The sequence below is a fragment of the Siphateles boraxobius genome, unplaced genomic scaffold (assembly GCF_051911475.1).
Source record: "Siphateles boraxobius isolate OS27281-9 unplaced genomic scaffold, OSU_SipBor_1 77, whole genome shotgun sequence".
Lineage (NCBI taxonomy): Eukaryota > Metazoa > Chordata > Actinopteri > Cypriniformes > Leuciscidae > Siphateles > Siphateles boraxobius.
Window position 1 is genome coordinate 13275 of NW_027509205.1, and position 15540 is coordinate 28814.

General features: G+C 40.6%; 39 non-coding genes across 39 annotated transcripts; all 39 read right to left on the reverse strand.

The window, feature by feature from the left end:
- Positions 1-26: 26 nt before the first annotated feature.
- On the reverse strand, positions 27-145 carry LOC143727696 (5S ribosomal RNA). The gene has a single exon (XR_013199686.1). It is a non-coding gene; the product is annotated as a 5S ribosomal RNA (ribosomal RNA).
- Positions 146-517: 372 nt separating this feature from the next.
- LOC143727707 (5S ribosomal RNA) lies at positions 518-636 on the reverse strand. Its single transcript, XR_013199697.1, has one exon. It is a non-coding gene; the product is annotated as a 5S ribosomal RNA (ribosomal RNA).
- Positions 637-1008: 372 nt separating this feature from the next.
- Positions 1009-1127, reverse strand: LOC143727718 (5S ribosomal RNA). The gene has a single exon (XR_013199708.1). It is a non-coding gene; the product is annotated as a 5S ribosomal RNA (ribosomal RNA).
- Positions 1128-1490: 363 nt separating this feature from the next.
- LOC143727729 (5S ribosomal RNA) lies at positions 1491-1609 on the reverse strand. The gene has a single exon (XR_013199719.1). It is a non-coding gene; the product is annotated as a 5S ribosomal RNA (ribosomal RNA).
- A 162-nt stretch (positions 1610-1771) lies between these two features.
- Positions 1772-1890, reverse strand: LOC143727741 (5S ribosomal RNA). Its single transcript, XR_013199730.1, has one exon. It is a non-coding gene; the product is annotated as a 5S ribosomal RNA (ribosomal RNA).
- A 363-nt stretch (positions 1891-2253) lies between these two features.
- Positions 2254-2372, reverse strand: LOC143727753 (5S ribosomal RNA). Its single transcript, XR_013199741.1, has one exon. It is a non-coding gene; the product is annotated as a 5S ribosomal RNA (ribosomal RNA).
- Positions 2373-2534: 162 nt separating this feature from the next.
- On the reverse strand, positions 2535-2653 carry LOC143727764 (5S ribosomal RNA). Its single transcript, XR_013199752.1, has one exon. It is a non-coding gene; the product is annotated as a 5S ribosomal RNA (ribosomal RNA).
- A 363-nt stretch (positions 2654-3016) lies between these two features.
- LOC143726347 (5S ribosomal RNA) lies at positions 3017-3135 on the reverse strand. Its single transcript, XR_013198596.1, has one exon. It is a non-coding gene; the product is annotated as a 5S ribosomal RNA (ribosomal RNA).
- A 373-nt stretch (positions 3136-3508) lies between these two features.
- LOC143727776 (5S ribosomal RNA) lies at positions 3509-3627 on the reverse strand. Its single transcript, XR_013199763.1, has one exon. It is a non-coding gene; the product is annotated as a 5S ribosomal RNA (ribosomal RNA).
- Positions 3628-3789: 162 nt separating this feature from the next.
- On the reverse strand, positions 3790-3908 carry LOC143727787 (5S ribosomal RNA). Its single transcript, XR_013199774.1, has one exon. It is a non-coding gene; the product is annotated as a 5S ribosomal RNA (ribosomal RNA).
- A 370-nt stretch (positions 3909-4278) lies between these two features.
- On the reverse strand, positions 4279-4397 carry LOC143726240 (5S ribosomal RNA). Its single transcript, XR_013198493.1, has one exon. It is a non-coding gene; the product is annotated as a 5S ribosomal RNA (ribosomal RNA).
- Positions 4398-4558: 161 nt separating this feature from the next.
- On the reverse strand, positions 4559-4677 carry LOC143727799 (5S ribosomal RNA). The gene has a single exon (XR_013199786.1). It is a non-coding gene; the product is annotated as a 5S ribosomal RNA (ribosomal RNA).
- Positions 4678-5049: 372 nt separating this feature from the next.
- Positions 5050-5168, reverse strand: LOC143727810 (5S ribosomal RNA). The gene has a single exon (XR_013199797.1). It is a non-coding gene; the product is annotated as a 5S ribosomal RNA (ribosomal RNA).
- A 162-nt stretch (positions 5169-5330) lies between these two features.
- On the reverse strand, positions 5331-5449 carry LOC143727822 (5S ribosomal RNA). Its single transcript, XR_013199808.1, has one exon. It is a non-coding gene; the product is annotated as a 5S ribosomal RNA (ribosomal RNA).
- Positions 5450-5812: 363 nt separating this feature from the next.
- LOC143727834 (5S ribosomal RNA) lies at positions 5813-5931 on the reverse strand. Its single transcript, XR_013199819.1, has one exon. It is a non-coding gene; the product is annotated as a 5S ribosomal RNA (ribosomal RNA).
- A 171-nt stretch (positions 5932-6102) lies between these two features.
- On the reverse strand, positions 6103-6221 carry LOC143727846 (5S ribosomal RNA). The gene has a single exon (XR_013199830.1). It is a non-coding gene; the product is annotated as a 5S ribosomal RNA (ribosomal RNA).
- A 162-nt stretch (positions 6222-6383) lies between these two features.
- LOC143726153 (5S ribosomal RNA) lies at positions 6384-6502 on the reverse strand. Its single transcript, XR_013198408.1, has one exon. It is a non-coding gene; the product is annotated as a 5S ribosomal RNA (ribosomal RNA).
- A 162-nt stretch (positions 6503-6664) lies between these two features.
- On the reverse strand, positions 6665-6783 carry LOC143726164 (5S ribosomal RNA). The gene has a single exon (XR_013198419.1). It is a non-coding gene; the product is annotated as a 5S ribosomal RNA (ribosomal RNA).
- Positions 6784-7155: 372 nt separating this feature from the next.
- Positions 7156-7274, reverse strand: LOC143726175 (5S ribosomal RNA). Its single transcript, XR_013198430.1, has one exon. It is a non-coding gene; the product is annotated as a 5S ribosomal RNA (ribosomal RNA).
- Positions 7275-7646: 372 nt separating this feature from the next.
- On the reverse strand, positions 7647-7765 carry LOC143726186 (5S ribosomal RNA). The gene has a single exon (XR_013198441.1). It is a non-coding gene; the product is annotated as a 5S ribosomal RNA (ribosomal RNA).
- A 363-nt stretch (positions 7766-8128) lies between these two features.
- LOC143726198 (5S ribosomal RNA) lies at positions 8129-8247 on the reverse strand. The gene has a single exon (XR_013198452.1). It is a non-coding gene; the product is annotated as a 5S ribosomal RNA (ribosomal RNA).
- A 162-nt stretch (positions 8248-8409) lies between these two features.
- Positions 8410-8528, reverse strand: LOC143726211 (5S ribosomal RNA). Its single transcript, XR_013198464.1, has one exon. It is a non-coding gene; the product is annotated as a 5S ribosomal RNA (ribosomal RNA).
- A 363-nt stretch (positions 8529-8891) lies between these two features.
- LOC143726222 (5S ribosomal RNA) lies at positions 8892-9010 on the reverse strand. Its single transcript, XR_013198475.1, has one exon. It is a non-coding gene; the product is annotated as a 5S ribosomal RNA (ribosomal RNA).
- Positions 9011-9172: 162 nt separating this feature from the next.
- On the reverse strand, positions 9173-9291 carry LOC143726235 (5S ribosomal RNA). Its single transcript, XR_013198487.1, has one exon. It is a non-coding gene; the product is annotated as a 5S ribosomal RNA (ribosomal RNA).
- Positions 9292-9654: 363 nt separating this feature from the next.
- LOC143726348 (5S ribosomal RNA) lies at positions 9655-9773 on the reverse strand. The gene has a single exon (XR_013198597.1). It is a non-coding gene; the product is annotated as a 5S ribosomal RNA (ribosomal RNA).
- Positions 9774-10145: 372 nt separating this feature from the next.
- On the reverse strand, positions 10146-10264 carry LOC143726247 (5S ribosomal RNA). The gene has a single exon (XR_013198499.1). It is a non-coding gene; the product is annotated as a 5S ribosomal RNA (ribosomal RNA).
- Positions 10265-10426: 162 nt separating this feature from the next.
- LOC143726258 (5S ribosomal RNA) lies at positions 10427-10545 on the reverse strand. The gene has a single exon (XR_013198510.1). It is a non-coding gene; the product is annotated as a 5S ribosomal RNA (ribosomal RNA).
- Positions 10546-10915: 370 nt separating this feature from the next.
- On the reverse strand, positions 10916-11034 carry LOC143726241 (5S ribosomal RNA). Its single transcript, XR_013198494.1, has one exon. It is a non-coding gene; the product is annotated as a 5S ribosomal RNA (ribosomal RNA).
- Positions 11035-11195: 161 nt separating this feature from the next.
- Positions 11196-11314, reverse strand: LOC143726269 (5S ribosomal RNA). The gene has a single exon (XR_013198522.1). It is a non-coding gene; the product is annotated as a 5S ribosomal RNA (ribosomal RNA).
- A 372-nt stretch (positions 11315-11686) lies between these two features.
- Positions 11687-11805, reverse strand: LOC143726281 (5S ribosomal RNA). Its single transcript, XR_013198533.1, has one exon. It is a non-coding gene; the product is annotated as a 5S ribosomal RNA (ribosomal RNA).
- Positions 11806-11967: 162 nt separating this feature from the next.
- On the reverse strand, positions 11968-12086 carry LOC143726293 (5S ribosomal RNA). Its single transcript, XR_013198544.1, has one exon. It is a non-coding gene; the product is annotated as a 5S ribosomal RNA (ribosomal RNA).
- Positions 12087-12449: 363 nt separating this feature from the next.
- On the reverse strand, positions 12450-12568 carry LOC143726305 (5S ribosomal RNA). Its single transcript, XR_013198555.1, has one exon. It is a non-coding gene; the product is annotated as a 5S ribosomal RNA (ribosomal RNA).
- Positions 12569-12729: 161 nt separating this feature from the next.
- LOC143726316 (5S ribosomal RNA) lies at positions 12730-12848 on the reverse strand. The gene has a single exon (XR_013198566.1). It is a non-coding gene; the product is annotated as a 5S ribosomal RNA (ribosomal RNA).
- Positions 12849-13211: 363 nt separating this feature from the next.
- LOC143726329 (5S ribosomal RNA) lies at positions 13212-13330 on the reverse strand. Its single transcript, XR_013198578.1, has one exon. It is a non-coding gene; the product is annotated as a 5S ribosomal RNA (ribosomal RNA).
- Positions 13331-13492: 162 nt separating this feature from the next.
- LOC143726340 (5S ribosomal RNA) lies at positions 13493-13611 on the reverse strand. The gene has a single exon (XR_013198589.1). It is a non-coding gene; the product is annotated as a 5S ribosomal RNA (ribosomal RNA).
- A 372-nt stretch (positions 13612-13983) lies between these two features.
- Positions 13984-14102, reverse strand: LOC143726351 (5S ribosomal RNA). The gene has a single exon (XR_013198600.1). It is a non-coding gene; the product is annotated as a 5S ribosomal RNA (ribosomal RNA).
- Positions 14103-14474: 372 nt separating this feature from the next.
- On the reverse strand, positions 14475-14593 carry LOC143726362 (5S ribosomal RNA). Its single transcript, XR_013198611.1, has one exon. It is a non-coding gene; the product is annotated as a 5S ribosomal RNA (ribosomal RNA).
- A 364-nt stretch (positions 14594-14957) lies between these two features.
- On the reverse strand, positions 14958-15076 carry LOC143726373 (5S ribosomal RNA). Its single transcript, XR_013198622.1, has one exon. It is a non-coding gene; the product is annotated as a 5S ribosomal RNA (ribosomal RNA).
- A 162-nt stretch (positions 15077-15238) lies between these two features.
- LOC143726384 (5S ribosomal RNA) lies at positions 15239-15357 on the reverse strand. The gene has a single exon (XR_013198633.1). It is a non-coding gene; the product is annotated as a 5S ribosomal RNA (ribosomal RNA).
- Positions 15358-15540: the final 183 nt, after the last annotated feature.

Below are 15540 nucleotides of genomic sequence, written 5' to 3' on the forward strand. Positions count from 1 at the left end.
CAGGCACTCTTTTTTTTTTTTTTAAAAGCTTACAGCACCTGGTATTCCCAGGCGGTCTCCCATCCAAGTACTAACCAGGCCCGACCCTGCTTAGCTTCCGAGATCAGACGAGATCGGGCGTGCCCAAGGTGGTATGGCCGTAAGCGAAAACTGCTGCCAAAATTGGGCTATTTAAAAGGTTAGACCATTAGTGAAGAAAACTAAGAACAACTTTTGAAAAAACTCAAACTCTTTCATGCTTTCTGAAGAATCTCAGAGACTTTTTAAGGGTTTTTGAAGAAGCTCAGGGACTCTTTTTTTTTTTTCTTAAAAAAGCTTACAACACCTAGTATTCCCATGCGGCCTCCCATCCAAGTACTAACCAGGCCTTATTTAAAAGCTTAGACCATTAGTGAAGAAGACTAAGAAGAACTTTTGAAAAAACTCAAACTCTTTCATGCTTTCTGAAGAATCTCAGAGACTTTTTAAGGCTTTTTGAAGCTCAGGCACTCTTTTTTTTTTTTTTTTTTTTTTTAAAAGCTTACAGCACCTGGTATTCCCAGGCGGTCTCCCATCCAAGTACTAACCAGGCCCGACCCTGCTTAGCTTCCGAGATCAGACGAGATCGGGCGTGCCCAAGGTGGTATGGCCGTAAGCTAAAACTGCTGCCAAAATTGGGCTATTTAAAAGGTTAGACCATTAGTGAAGAAAACTAAGAACAACTTTTGAAAAAACTCAAGCTCTTTCATGCTTTCTGAAGAATCTCAGAGACTTTTTAAGGCTTTTTGAAGAAGCTCAGGGACTCTTTTTTTTTTTTCTTAAAAAAGCTTACAACACCTAGTATTCCCATGCGGCCTCCCATCCAAGTACTAACCAGGCCTTATTTAAAAGCTTAGACCATTAGTGAAGAAGACTAAGAAGAACTTTTGAAAAAACTCAAACTCTTTCATGCTTTCTGAAGAATCTCAGAGACTTTTTAAGGCTTTTTGAAGCTCAGGCACTCTTTTTTTTTTATTTTTTTTTTTTAAAAGCTTACAGCACCTGGTATTCCCAGGCGGTCTCCCATCCAAGTACTAACCAGGCCCGACCCTGCTTAGCTTCCGAGATCAGACGAGATCGGGCGTGCCCAAGGTGGTATGGCCGTAAGCTAAAACTGCTGCCAAAATTGGGCTATTTAAAAGGTTAGACCATTAGTGAAGAAAACTAAGAACAACTTTTGAAAAAACTCAAGCTCTTTCATGCTTTCTGAAGAATCTCAGAGACTTTTTAAGGCTTTTTGAAGAAGCTCAGGGACTCTTTTTTTTTTTTCTTAAAAAAGCTTACAACACCTAGTATTCCCATGCGGCCTCCCATCCAAGTACTAACCAGGCCTTATTTAAAAGCTTAGACCATTAGTGAAGAAGACTAAGAAGAACTTTTGAAAAAACTCAAACTCTTTCATGCTTTCTGAAGAATCTCAGAGACTTTTTAAGGCTTTTTGAAGCTCAGGGACTCTTTTTTTTTTTTTTAAAAGCTTACAGCACCTGGTATTCCCAGGCGGTCTCCCATCCAAGTACTAACCAGGCCCGACCCTGCTTAGCTTCCGAGATCAGACGAGATCGGGCGTGCCCAAGGTGGTATGGCCGTAAGCGAATACTGCTGCCAAAATTGGGCTATTTAAAAGGTTAGACCATTAGTGAAGAAAACTAAGAACAACTTTTGAAAAAACTCAAACTCTTTCATGCTTTCTGAAGAATCTCAGAGACTTTTTAAGGCTTTTTGAAGCTCAGGCACTCTTTTTTTTTTTTTTAAAAGCTTACAGCACCTGGTATTCCCAGGCGGTCTCCCATCCAAGTACTAACCAGGCCCGACCCTGCTTAGCTTCCGAGATCAGACGAGATCGGGCGTGCCCAAGGTGGTATGGCCGTAAGCTAAAACTGCTGCCAAAATTGGGCTATTTAAAAGGTTAGACCATTAGTGAAGAAAACTAAGAACAACTTTTGAAAAAACTCAAGCTCTTTCATGCTTTCTGAAGAATCTCAGAGACTTTTTAAGGCTTTTTGAAGAAGCTCAGGGACTCTTTTTTTTTTTTCTTAAAAAAGCTTACAACACCTAGTATTCCCATGCGGCCTCCCATCCAAGTACTAACCAGGCCTTATTTAAAAGCTTAGACCATTAGTGAAGAAGACTAAGAAGAACTTTTGAAAAAACTCAAACTCTTTCATGCTTTCTGAAGAATCTCAGAGACTTTTTAAGGCTTTTTGAAGCTCAGGGACTCTTTTTTTTTTTTTTAAAAGCTTACAGCACCTGGTATTCCCAGGCGGTCTCCCATCCAAGTACTAACCAGGCCCGACCCTGCTTAGCTTCCGAGATCAGACGAGATCGGGCGTGCCCAAGGTGGTATGGCCGTAAGCGAATACTGCTGCCAAAATTGGGCTATTTAAAAGGTTAGACCATTAGTGAAGAAAACTAAGAACAACTTTTGAAAAAACTCAAACTCTTTCATGCTTTCTGAAGAATCTCAGAGACTTTTTAAGGCTTTTTGAAGCTCAGGCACTCTTTTTTTTTTTTTTAAAAGCTTACAGCACCTGGTATTCCCAGGCGGTCTCCCATCCAAGTACTAACCAGGCCCGACCCTGCTTAGCTTCCGAGATCAGACGAGATCGGGCGTGCCCAAGGTGGTATGGCCGTAAGCGAAAACTGCTGCCAAAATTGGGCTATTTAAAAGGTTAGACCATTAGTGAAGAAAACTAAGAACAACTTTTGAAAAAACTCAAACTCTTTCATGCTTTCTGAAGAATCTCAGAGACTTTTTAAGGGTTTTTGAAGAAGCTCAGGGACTCTTTTTTTTTTTTCTTAAAAAAGCTTACAACACCTAGTATTCCCATGCGGCCTCCCATCCAAGTACTAACCAGGCCTTATTTAAAAGCTTAGACCATTAGTGAAGAAGACTAAGAAGAACTTTTGAAAAAACTCAAACTCTTTCATGCTTTCTGAAGAATCTCAGAGACTTTTTAAGGCTTTTTGAAGCTCAGGCACTCTTTTTTTTTTTTTTAAAAGCTTACAGCACCTGGTATTCCCAGGCGGTCTCCCATCCAAGTACTAACCAGGCCCGACCCTGCTTAGCTTCCGAGATCAGACGAGATCGGGCGTGCCCAAGGTGGTATGGCCTTAAGCGAAAACTGCTGCCAAAATTGGGCTATTTAAAAGGTTAGACCATTAGTGAAGAAAACTAAGAACAACTTTTGAAAAAACTCAAACTCTTTCATGCTTTCTGAAGAATCTCAGAGACTTTTTAAGGGTTTTTGAAGAAGCTCAGGGACTCTTTTTTTTTTTTCTTAAAAAAGCTTACAACACCTAGTATTCCCATGCGGCCTCCCATCCAAGTACTAACCAGGCCTTATTTAAAAGCTTAGACCATTAGTGAAGAAGACTAAGAAGAACTTTTGAAAAAACTCAAACTCTTTCATGCTTTCTGAAGAATCTCAGAGACTTTTTAAGGCTTTTTGAAGCTCAGGCACTCTTTTTTTTTTTTTTTTTTTTTTTTAAAAGCTTACAGCACCTGGTATTCCCAGGCGGTCTCCCATCCAAGTACTAACCAGGCCCGACCCTGCTTAGCTTCCGAGATCAGACGAGATCGGGCGTGCCCAAGGTGGTATGGCCGTAAGCGAAAACTGCTGCCAAAATTGGGCTATTTAAAAGGTTAGACCATTAGTGAAGAAAACTAAGAACAACTTTTGAAAAAACTCAAACTCTTTCATGCTTTCTGAAGAATCTCAGAGACTTTTTAAGGCTTTTTGAAGCTCAGGCACTCTTTTTTTTTTTTAAAAAAGCTTACAGCACCTGGTATTCCCAGGCGGTCTCCCATCCAAGTACTAACCAGGCCCGACCCTGCTTAGCTTCCGAGATCAGACGAGATCGGGCGTGCCCAAGGTGGTATGGCCGTAAGCGAAAACTGCTGCCAAAATTGGGCTATTTAAAAGGTTAGACCATTAGTGAAGAAAACTAAGAACAACTTTTGAAAAAACTCAAACTCTTTCATGCTTTCTGAAGAATCTCAGAGACTTTTTAAGGGTTTTTGAAGAAGCTCAGGGACTCTTTTTTTTTTTTCTTAAAAAAGCTTACAACACCTAGTATTCCCATGCGGCCTCCCATCCAAGTACTAACCAGGCCTTATTTAAAAGCTTAGACCATTAGTGAAGAAGACTAAGAAGAACTTTTGAAAAAACTCAAACTCTTTCATGCTTTCTGAAGAATCTCAGAGACTTTTTAAGGCTTTTTGAAGCTCAGGCACTCTTTTTTTTTTTTTTTTTTTTTTAAAGATTACAGCACCTGGTATTCCCAGGCGGTCTCCCATCCAAGTACTAACCAGGCCCGACCCTGCTTAGCTTCCGAGATCAGACGAGATCGGGCGTGCCCAAGGTGGTATGGCCGTAAGCGAATACTGCTGCCAAAATTGGGCTATTTAAAAGGTTAGACCATTAGTGAAGAAAACTAAGAACAACTTTTGAAAAAACTCAAACTCTTTCATGCTTTCTGAAGAATCTCAGAGACTTTTTAAGGCTTTTTGAAGCTCAGGCACTCTTTTTTTTTTTTTAAAAGCTTACAGCACCTGGTATTCCCAGGCGGTCTCCCATCCAAGTACTAACCAGGCCCGACCCTGCTTAGCTTCCGAGATCAGACGAGATCGGGCGTGCCCAAGGTGGTATGGCCGTAAGCTAAAACTGCTGCCAAAATTGGGCTATTTAAAAGGTTAGACCATTAGTGAAGAAAACTAAGAACAACTTTTGAAAAAACTCAAGCTCTTTCATGCTTTCTGAAGAATCTCAGAGACTTTTTAAGGCTTTTTGAAGAAGCTCAGGGACTCTTTTTTTTTTTTCTTAAAAAAGCTTACAACACCTAGTATTCCCATGCGGCCTCCCATCCAAGTACTAACCAGGCCTTATTTAAAAGCTTAGACCATTAGTGAAGAAGACTAAGAAGAACTTTTGAAAAAACTCAAACTCTTTCATGCTTTCTGAAGAATCTCAGAGACTTTTTAAGGCTTTTTGAAGCTCAGGCACTCTTTTTTTTTTATTTTTTTTTTTTAAAAGCTTACAGCACCTGGTATTCCCAGGCGGTCTCCCATCCAAGTACTAACCAGGCCCGACCCTGCTTAGCTTCCGAGATCAGACGAGATCGGGCGTGCCCAAGGTGGTATGGCCGTAAGCGAAAACTGCTGCCAAAATTGGGCTATTTAAAAGGTTAGACCATTAGTGAAGAAAACTAAGAACAACTTTTGAAAAAACTCAAACTCTTTCATGCTTTCTGAAGAATCTCAGAGACTTTTTAAGGCTTTTTGAAGCTCAGGGACTCTTTTTTTTTTTTTTAAAAGCTTACAGCACCTGGTATTCCCAGGCGGTCTCCCATCCAAGTACTAACCAGGCCCGACCCTGCTTAGCTTCCGAGATCAGACGAGATCGGGCGTGCCCAAGGTGGTATGGCCGTAAGCTAAAACTGCTGCCAAAATTGGGCTATTTAAAAGGTTAGACCATTAGTGAAGAAAACTAAGAACAACTTTTGAAAAAACTCAAGCTCTTTCTTGCTTTCTGAAGAATCTCAGAGACTTTTTAAGGCTTTTTGAAGAAGCTCAGGGACTCTTTTTTTTTTTTCTTAAAAAAGCTTACAACACCTAGTATTCCCATGCGCCCTCCCATCCAAGTACTAACCAGGCCTTATTTAAAAGCTTAGACCATTAGTGAAGAAGACTAAGAAGAACTTTTGAAAAAACTCAAACTCTTTCATGCTTTCTGAAGAATCTCAGAGACTTTTTAAGGCTTTTTGAAGCTCAGGGACTCTTTTTTTTTTTTTTAAAAGCTTACAGCACCTGGTATTCCCAGGCGGTCTCCCATCCAAGTACTAACCAGGCCCGACCCTGCTTAGCTTCCGAGATCAGACGAGATCGGGCGTGCCCAAGGTGGTATGGCCGTAAGCGAATACTGCTGCCAAAATTGGGCTATTTAAAAGGTTAGACCATTAGTGAAGAAAACTAAGAACAACTTTTGAAAAAACTCAAACTCTTTCATGCTTTCTGAAGAATCTCAGAGACTTTTTAAGGCTTTTTGAAGCTCAGGCACTCTTTTTTTTTTTTTTTTTTTTTTTAAAAGCTTACAGCACCTGGTATTCCCAGGCGGTCTCCCATCCAAGTACTAACCAGGCCCGACCCTGCTTAGCTTCCGAGATCAGACGAGATCGGGCGTGCCCAAGGTGGTATGGCCGTAAGCGAAAACTGCTGCCAAAATTGGGCTATTTAAAAGGTTAGACCATTAGTGAAGAAAACTAAGAACAACTTTTGAAAAAACTCAAACTCTTTCATGCTTTCTGAAGAATCTCAGAGACTTTTTAAGGCTTTTTGAAGCTCAGGCACTCTTTTTTTTTTTTAAAAAAGCTTACAGCACCTGGTATTCCCAGGCGGTCTCCCATCCAAGTACTAACCAGGCCCGACCCTGCTTAGCTTCCGAGATCAGACGAGATCGGGCGTGCCCAAGGTGGTATGGCCGTAAGCGAAAACTGCTGCCAAAATTGGGCTATTTAAAAGGTTAGACCATTAGTGAAGAAAACTAAGAACAACTTTTGAAAAAACTCAAACTCTTTCATGCTTTCTGAAGAATCTCAGAGACTTTTTAAGGCTTTTTGAAGCTCAGGCACTCTTTTTTTTTTTTTAAAAAGCTTACAGCACCTGGTATTCCCAGGCGGTCTCCCATCCAAGTACTAACCAGGCCCGACCCTGCTTAGCTTCCGAGATCAGACGAGATCGGGCGTGCCCAAGGTGGTATGGCCGTAAGCGAAAACTGCTGCCAAAATTGGGCTATTTAAAAGGTTAGACCATTAGTGAAGAAAACTAAGAACAACTTTTGAAAAAACTCAAACTCTTTCATGCTTTCTGAAGAATCTCAGAGACTTTTTAAGGGTTTTTGAAGAAGCTCAGGGACTCTTTTTTTTTTTTCTTAAAAAAGCTTACAACACCTAGTATTCCCATGCGGCCTCCCATCCAAGTACTAACCAGGCCTTATTTAAAAGCTTAGACCATTAGTGAAGAAGACTAAGAAGAACTTTTGAAAAAACTCAAACTCTTTCATGCTTTCTGAAGAATCTCAGAGACTTTTTAAGGCTTTTTGAAGCTCAGGCACTCTTTTTTTTTATTTTTTTTTTTTTAAAAGCTTACAGCACCTGGTATTCCCAGGCGGTCTCCCATCCAAGTACTAACCAGGCCCGACCCTGCTTAGCTTCCGAGATCAGACGAGATCGGGCGTGCCCAAGGTGGTATGGCCGTAAGCTAAAACTGCTGCCAAAATTGGGCTATTTAAAAGGTTAGACCATTAGTGAAGAAAACTAAGAACAACTTTTGAAAAAACTCAAGCTCTTTCATGCTTTCTGAAGAATCTCAGAGACTTTTTAAGGCTTTTTGAAGAAGCTCAGGGACTCTTTTTTTTTTTTCTTAAAAAAGCTTACAACACCTAGTATTCCCATGCGGCCTCCCATCCAAGTACTAACCAGGCCTTATTTAAAAGCTTAGACCATTAGTGAAGAAGACTAAGAAGAACTTTTGAAAAAACTCAAACTCTTTCATGCTTTCTGAAGAATCTCAGAGACTTTTTAAGGCTTTTTGAAGCTCAGGCACTCTTTTTTTTTTATTTTTTTTTTTTAAAAGCTTACAGCACCTGGTATTCCCAGGCGGTCTCCCATCCAAGTACTAACCAGGCCCGACCCTGCTTAGCTTCCGAGATCAGACGAGATCGGGCGTGCCCAAGGTGGTATGGCCGTAAGCTAAAACTGCTGCCAAAATTGGGCTATTTAAAAGGTTAGACCATTAGTGAAGAAAACTAAGAACAACTTTTGAAAAAACTCAAGCTCTTTCATGCTTTCTGAAGAATCTCAGAGACTTTTTAAGGCTTTTTGAAGAAGCTCAGGGACTCTTTTTTTTTTTTCTTAAAAAAGCTTACAACACCTAGTATTCCCATGCGGCCTCCCATCCAAGTACTAACCAGGCCTTATTTAAAAGCTTAGACCATTAGTGAAGAAGACTAAGAAGAACTTTTGAAAAAACTCAAACTCTTTCATGCTTTCTGAAGAATCTCAGAGACTTTTTAAGGCTTTTTGAAGCTCAGGGACTCTTTTTTTTTTTTTTAAAAGCTTACAGCACCTGGTATTCCCAGGCGGTCTCCCATCCAAGTACTAACCAGGCCCGACCCTGCTTAGCTTCCGAGATCAGACGAGATCGGGCGTGCCCAAGGTGGTATGGCCGTAAGCGAATACTGCTGCCAAAATTGGGCTATTTAAAAGGTTAGACCATTAGTGAAGAAAACTAAGAACAACTTTTGAAAAAACTCAAACTCTTTCATGCTTTCTGAAGAATCTCAGAGACTTTTTAAGGCTTTTTGAAGCTCAGGCACTCTTTTTTTTTTTTTTAAAAGCTTACAGCACCTGGTATTCCCAGGCGGTCTCCCATCCAAGTACTAACCAGGCCCGACCCTGCTTAGCTTCCGAGATCAGACGAGATCGGGCGTGCCCAAGGTGGTATGGCCGTAAGCTAAAACTGCTGCCAAAATTGGGCTATTTAAAAGGTTAGACCATTAGTGAAGAAAACTAAGAACAACTTTTGAAAAAACTCAAGCTCTTTCATGCTTTCTGAAGAATCTCAGAGACTTTTTAAGGCTTTTTGAAGAAGCTCAGGGACTCTTTTTTTTTTTTCTTAAAAAAGCTTACAACACCTAGTATTCCCATGCGGCCTCCCATCCAAGTACTAACCAGGCCTTATTTAAAAGCTTAGACCATTAGTGAAGAAGACTAAGAAGAACTTTTGAAAAAACTCAAACTCTTTCATGCTTTCTGAAGAATCTCAGAGACTTTTTAAGGCTTTTTGAAGCTCAGGGACTCTTTTTTTTTTTTTTAAAAGCTTACAGCACCTGGTATTCCCAGGCGGTCTCCCATCCAAGTACTAACCAGGCCCGACCCTGCTTAGCTTCCGAGATCAGACGAGATCGGGCGTGCCCAAGGTGGTATGGCCGTAAGCGAATACTGCTGCCAAAATTGGGCTATTTAAAAGGTTAGACCATTAGTGAAGAAAACTAAGAACAACTTTTGAAAAAACTCAAACTCTTTCATGCTTTCTGAAGAATCTCAGAGACTTTTTAAGGCTTTTTGAAGCTCAGGCACTCTTTTTTTTTTTTTTAAAAGCTTACAGCACCTGGTATTCCCAGGCGGTCTCCCATCCAAGTACTAACCAGGCCCGACCCTGCTTAGCTTCCGAGATCAGACGAGATCGGGCGTGCCCAAGGTGGTATGGCCGTAAGCGAAAACTGCTGCCAAAATTGGGCTATTTAAAAGGTTAGACCATTAGTGAAGAAAACTAAGAACAACTTTTGAAAAAACTCAAACTCTTTCATGCTTTCTGAAGAATCTCAGAGACTTTTTAAGGGTTTTTGAAGAAGCTCAGGGACTCTTTTTTTTTTTTCTTAAAAAAGCTTACAACACCTAGTATTCCCATGCGGCCTCCCATCCAAGTACTAACCAGGCCTTATTTAAAAGCTTAGACCATTAGTGAAGAAGACTAAGAAGAACTTTTGAAAAAACTCAAACTCTTTCATGCTTTCTGAAGAATCTCAGAGACTTTTTAAGGCTTTTTGAAGCTCAGGCACTCTTTTTTTTTTTTTTAAAAGCTTACAGCACCTGGTATTCCCAGGCGGTCTCCCATCCAAGTACTAACCAGGCCCGACCCTGCTTAGCTTCCGAGATCAGACGAGATCGGGCGTGCCCAAGGTGGTATGGCCTTAAGCGAAAACTGCTGCCAAAATTGGGCTATTTAAAAGGTTAGACCATTAGTGAAGAAAACTAAGAACAACTTTTGAAAAAACTCAAACTCTTTCATGCTTTCTGAAGAATCTCAGAGACTTTTTAAGGGTTTTTGAAGAAGCTCAGGGACTCTTTTTTTTTTTTCTTAAAAAAGCTTACAACACCTAGTATTCCCATGCGGCCTCCCATCCAAGTACTAACCAGGCCTTATTTAAAAGCTTAGACCATTAGTGAAGAAGACTAAGAAGAACTTTTGAAAAAACTCAAACTCTTTCATGCTTTCTGAAGAATCTCAGAGACTTTTTAAGGCTTTTTGAAGCTCAGGCACTCTTTTTTTTTTTTTTTTTTTTTTTAAAAGCTTACAGCACCTGGTATTCCCAGGCGGTCTCCCATCCAAGTACTAACCAGGCCCGACCCTGCTTAGCTTCCGAGATCAGACGAGATCGGGCGTGCCCAAGGTGGTATGGCCGTAAGCGAAAACTGCTGCCAAAATTGGGCTATTTAAAAGGTTAGACCATTAGTGAAGAAAACTAAGAACAACTTTTGAAAAAACTCAAACTCTTTCATGCTTTCTGAAGAATCTCAGAGACTTTTTAAGGCTTTTTGAAGCTCAGGCACTCTTTTTTTTTTTTAAAAAAGCTTACAGCACCTGGTATTCCCAGGCGGTCTCCCATCCAAGTACTAACCAGGCCCGACCCTGCTTAGCTTCCGAGATCAGACGAGATCGGGCGTGCCCAAGGTGGTATGGCCGTAAGCGAAAACTGCTGCCAAAATTGGGCTATTTAAAAGGTTAGACCATTAGTGAAGAAAACTAAGAACAACTTTTGAAAAAACTCAAACTCTTTCATGCTTTCTGAAGAATCTCAGAGACTTTTTAAGGGTTTTTGAAGAAGCTCAGGGACTCTTTTTTTTTTTTCTTAAAAAAGCTTACAACACCTAGTATTCCCATGCGGCCTCCCATCCAAGTACTAACCAGGCCTTATTTAAAAGCTTAGACCATTAGTGAAGAAGACTAAGAAGAACTTTTGAAAAAACTCAAACTCTTTCATGCTTTCTGAAGAATCTCAGAGACTTTTTAAGGCTTTTTGAAGCTCAGGCACTCTTTTTTTTTTTTTTTTTTTTTTAAAGATTACAGCACCTGGTATTCCCAGGCGGTCTCCCATCCAAGTACTAACCAGGCCCGACCCTGCTTAGCTTCCGAGATCAGACGAGATCGGGCGTGCCCAAGGTGGTATGGCCGTAAGCGAATACTGCTGCCAAAATTGGGCTATTTAAAAGGTTAGACCATTAGTGAAGAAAACTAAGAACAACTTTTGAAAAAACTCAAACTCTTTCATGCTTTCTGAAGAATCTCAGAGACTTTTTAAGGCTTTTTGAAGCTCAGGCACTCTTTTTTTTTTTTTAAAAGCTTACAGCACCTGGTATTCCCAGGCGGTCTCCCATCCAAGTACTAACCAGGCCCGACCCTGCTTAGCTTCCGAGATCAGACGAGATCGGGCGTGCCCAAGGTGGTATGGCCGTAAGCTAAAACTGCTGCCAAAATTGGGCTATTTAAAAGGTTAGACCATTAGTGAAGAAAACTAAGAACAACTTTTGAAAAAACTCAAGCTCTTTCATGCTTTCTGAAGAATCTCAGAGACTTTTTAAGGCTTTTTGAAGAAGCTCAGGGACTCTTTTTTTTTTTTCTTAAAAAAGCTTACAACACCTAGTATTCCCATGCGGCCTCCCATCCAAGTACTAACCAGGCCTTATTTAAAAGCTTAGACCATTAGTGAAGAAGACTAAGAAGAACTTTTGAAAAAACTCAAACTCTTTCATGCTTTCTGAAGAATCTCAGAGACTTTTTAAGGCTTTTTGAAGCTCAGGCACTCTTTTTTTTTTATTTTTTTTTTTTAAAAGCTTACAGCACCTGGTATTCCCAGGCGGTCTCCCATCCAAGTACTAACCAGGCCCGACCCTGCTTAGCTTCCGAGATCAGACGAGATCGGGCGTGCCCAAGGTGGTATGGCCGTAAGCGAAAACTGCTGCCAAAATTGGGCTATTTAAAAGGTTAGACCATTAGTGAAGAAAACTAAGAACAACTTTTGAAAAAACTCAAACTCTTTCATGCTTTCTGAAGAATCTCAGAGACTTTTTAAGGCTTTTTGAAGCTCAGGGACTCTTTTTTTTTTTTTTAAAAGCTTACAGCACCTGGTATTCCCAGGCGGTCTCCCATCCAAGTACTAACCAGGCCCGACCCTGCTTAGCTTCCGAGATCAGACGAGATCGGGCGTGCCCAAGGTGGTATGGCCGTAAGCTAAAACTGCTGCCAAAATTGGGCTATTTAAAAGGTTAGACCATTAGTGAAGAAAACTAAGAACAACTTTTGAAAAAACTCAAGCTCTTTCTTGCTTTCTGAAGAATCTCAGAGACTTTTTAAGGCTTTTTGAAGAAGCTCAGGGACTCTTTTTTTTTTTTCTTAAAAAAGCTTACAACACCTAGTATTCCCATGCGCCCTCCCATCCAAGTACTAACCAGGCCTTATTTAAAAGCTTAGACCATTAGTGAAGAAGACTAAGAAGAACTTTTGAAAAAACTCAAACTCTTTCATGCTTTCTGAAGAATCTCAGAGACTTTTTAAGGCTTTTTGAAGCTCAGGGACTCTTTTTTTTTTTTTTAAAAGCTTACAGCACCTGGTATTCCCAGGCGGTCTCCCATCCAAGTACTAACCAGGCCCGACCCTGCTTAGCTTCCGAGATCAGACGAGATCGGGCGTGCCCAAGGTGGTATGGCCGTAAGCGAATACTGCTGCCAAAATTGGGCTATTTAAAAGGTTAGACCATTAGTGAAGAAAACTAAGAACAACTTTTGAAAAAACTCAAACTCTTTCATGCTTTCTGAAGAATCTCAGAGACTTTTTAAGGCTTTTTGAAGCTCAGGCACTCTTTTTTTTTTTTAAAAAGCTTACAGCACCTGGTATTCCCAGGCGGTCTCCCATCCAAGTACTAACCAGGCCCGACCCTGCTTAGCTTCCGAGATCAGACGAGATCGGGCGTGCCCAAGGTGGTATGGCCGTAAGCGAAAACTGCTGCCAAAATTGGGCTATTTAAAAGGTTAGACCATTAGTGAAGAAAACTAAGAACAACTTTTGAAAAAACTCAAACTCTTTCATGCTTTCTGAAGAATCTCAGAGACTTTTTAAGGGTTTTTGAAGAAGCTCAGGGACTCTTTTTTTTTTTTCTTAAAAAAGCTTACAACACCTAGTATTCCCATGCGGCCTCCCATCCAAGTACTAACCAGGCCTTATTTAAAAGCTTAGACCATTAGTGAAGAAGACTAAGAAGAACTTTTGAAAAAACTCAAACTCTTTCATGCTTTCTGAAGAATCTCAGAGACTTTTTAAGGCTTTTTGAAGCTCAGGGACTCTTTTTTTTTTTTTTAAAAGCTTACAGCACCTGGTATTCCCAGGCGGTCTCCCATCCAAGTACTAACCAGGCCCGACCCTGCTTAGCTTCCGAGATCAGACGAGATCGGGCGTGCCCAAGGTGGTATGGCCGTAAGCGAAAACTGCTGCCAAAATTGGGCTATTTAAAAGGTTAGACCATTAGTGAAGAAAACTAAGAACAACTTTTGAAAAAACTCAAACTCTTTCATGCTTTCTGAAGAATCTCAGAGACTTTTTAAGGCTTTTTGAAGCTCAGGCACTCTTTTTTTTTTTTTAAAAAGCTTACAGCACCTGGTATTCCCAGGCGGTCTCCCATCCAAGTACTAACCAGGCCCGACCCTGCTTAGCTTCCGAGATCAGACGAGATCGGGCGTGCCCAAGGTGGTATGGCCGTAAGCGAAAACTGCTGCCAAAATTGGGCTATTTAAAAGGTTAGACCATTAGTGAAGAAAACTAAGAACAACTTTTGAAAAAACTCAAACTCTTTCATGCTTTCTGAAGAATCTCAGAGACTTTTTAAGGGTTTTTGAAGAAGCTCAGGGACTCTTTTTTTTTTTTCTTAAAAAAGCTTACAACACCTAGTATTCCCATGCGGCCTCCCATCCAAGTACTAACCAGGCCTTATTTAAAAGCTTAGACCATTAGTGAAGAAGACTAAGAAGAACTTTTGAAAAAACTCAAACTCTTTCATGCTTTCTGAAGAATCTCAGAGACTTTTTAAGGCTTTTTGAAGCTCAGGCACTCTTTTTTTTTATTTTTTTTTTTTTAAAAGCTTACAGCACCTGGTATTCCCAGGCGGTCTCCCATCCAAGTACTAACCAGGCCCGACCCTGCTTAGCTTCCGAGATCAGACGAGATCGGGCGTGCCCAAGGTGGTATGGCCGTAAGCTAAAACTGCTGCCAAAATTGGGCTATTTAAAAGGTTAGACCATTAGTGAAGAAAACTAAGAACAACTTTTGAAAAAACTCAAGCTCTTTCATGCTTTCTGAAGAATCTCAGAGACTTTTTAAGGCTTTTTGAAGAAGCTCAGGGACTCTTTTTTTTTTTTCTTAAAAAAGCTTACAACACCTAGTATTCCCATGCGGCCTCCCATCCAAGTACTAACCAGGCCTTATTTAAAAGCTTAGACCATTAGTGAAGAAGACTAAGAAGAACTTTTGAAAAAACTCAAACTCTTTCATGCTTTCTGAAGAATCTCAGAGACTTTTTAAGGCTTTTTGAAGCTCAGGCACTCTTTTTTTTTTATTTTTTTTTTTTAAAAGCTTACAGCACCTGGTATTCCCAGGCGGTCTCCCATCCAAGTACTAACCAGGCCCGACCCTGCTTAGCTTCCGAGATCAGACGAGATCGGGCGTGCCCAAGGTGGTATGGCCGTAAGCTAAAACTGCTGCCAAAATTGGGCTATTTAAAAGGTTAGACCATTAGTGAAGAAAACTAAGAACAACTTTTGAAAAAACTCAAGCTCTTTCATGCTTTCTGAAGAATCTCAGAGACTTTTTAAGGCTTTTTGAAGAAGCTCAGGGACTCTTTTTTTTTTTTCTTAAAAAAGCTTACAACACCTAGTATTCCCATGCGGCCTCCCATCCAAGTACTAACCAGGCCTTATTTAAAAGCTTAGACCATTAGTGAAGAAGACTAAGAAGAACTTTTGAAAAAACTCAAACTCTTTCATGCTTTCTGAAGAATCTCAGAGACTTTTTAAGGCTTTTTGAAGCTCAGGGACTCTTTTTTTTTTTTTTAAAAAGCTTACAGCACCTGGTATTCCCAGGCGGTCTCCCATCCAAGTACTAACCAGGCCCGACCCTGCTTAGCTTCCGAGATCAGACGAGATCGGGCGTGCCCAAGGTGGTATGGCCGTAAGCGAATACTGCTGCCAAAATTGGGCTATTTAAAAGGTTAGACCATTAGTGAAGAAAACTAAGAACAACTTTTGAAAAAACTCAAACTCTTTCATGCTTTCTGAAGAATCTCAGAGACTTTTTAAGGCTTTTTGAAGCTCAGGCACTCTTTTTTTTTTTTTTAAAAGCTTACAGCACCTGGTATTCCCAGGCGGTCTCCCATCCAAGTACTAACCAGGCCCGACCCTGCTTAGCTTCCGAGATCAGACGAGATCGGGCGTGCCCAAGGTGGTATGGCCGTAAGCTAAAACTGCTGCCAAAATTGGGCTATTTAAAAGGTTAGACCATTAGTGAAGAAAACTAAGAACAACTTTTGAAAAAACTCAAGCTCTTTCATGCTTTCTGAAGAATCTCAGAGACTTTTTAAGGCTTTTTGAAGAAGCTCAGGGACTCTTTTTTTTTTTTCTTAAAAAAGCTTACAACACCTA